Genomic DNA, 731 nt, shown 5'->3' with positions numbered 1-731 from the left:
ATAATGTAAGGTCTTCTGGCTAGAAGACTCGAGAATGTGGGGGTTCTCAGTCTACTCTCTCATTACTTGCTAGACCCTCATGGGAGATCCATGGAAATGCAGGGACTTTTAAGAACCTTTCTGTTATTGCCTCCTAGGGCTCTTTCATCCCTATGGCAACACCATGGAACATCTGATCACCTCACATCACTCTAGCACTCTAGTCGTCTGTGCTTGTGGACTCGGGGTTATTTTACTCAGAGATGTTTCTTCTCATTGAGGCTAGGTTAGAACATGACAGGTGGTGATTATTGGAGAAGCTGCTTCCACGGAGCTTTGTCCACATCAAACCGTGGGCTGGCGTTTGGTTCCAGGTGGGTATCTATCTGCCTTCCACAGTTATCATTAGGAATTGGCCAAACTTAACATGAGAGAGAGAGAGAGAGAGAGAGAGAGAGAGAGAGAGAGACTGAGACTCTTGTCACACTGTAGACCAACAGGGTATGTACTGCCTTGTGTTGGAGACCCTACAAAAATCCCTGGATTGGGATCTCAGACTGAAGATGGAAGCTTCCAGGCTCAGTGTAGCTTAGAGCCACTGACTTGATGACTCCTTCCCTTCTTCCATGGAGTGTGGTTTACTGGATGCCAAACATTGCCATCCACACTGGCATGCAAAAAGAAATGAATGTGTCTCCTGCCGTGAAATGCTGACAGCTTGTTGGTAAAGAGTGATAAATAAACAGATGAGT

The sequence above is a fragment of the Nannospalax galili genome, unplaced genomic scaffold (genome assembly GCF_000622305.1).
Source record: "Nannospalax galili isolate Female #2095 unplaced genomic scaffold, S.galili_v1.0 scaffold66, whole genome shotgun sequence".
Taxonomy (NCBI): Eukaryota; Metazoa; Chordata; class Mammalia; order Rodentia; family Spalacidae; genus Nannospalax; species Nannospalax galili.
The sequence above is the reverse complement of the archived record's forward strand: the minus strand, read 5'-3'. Positions refer to the sequence as shown.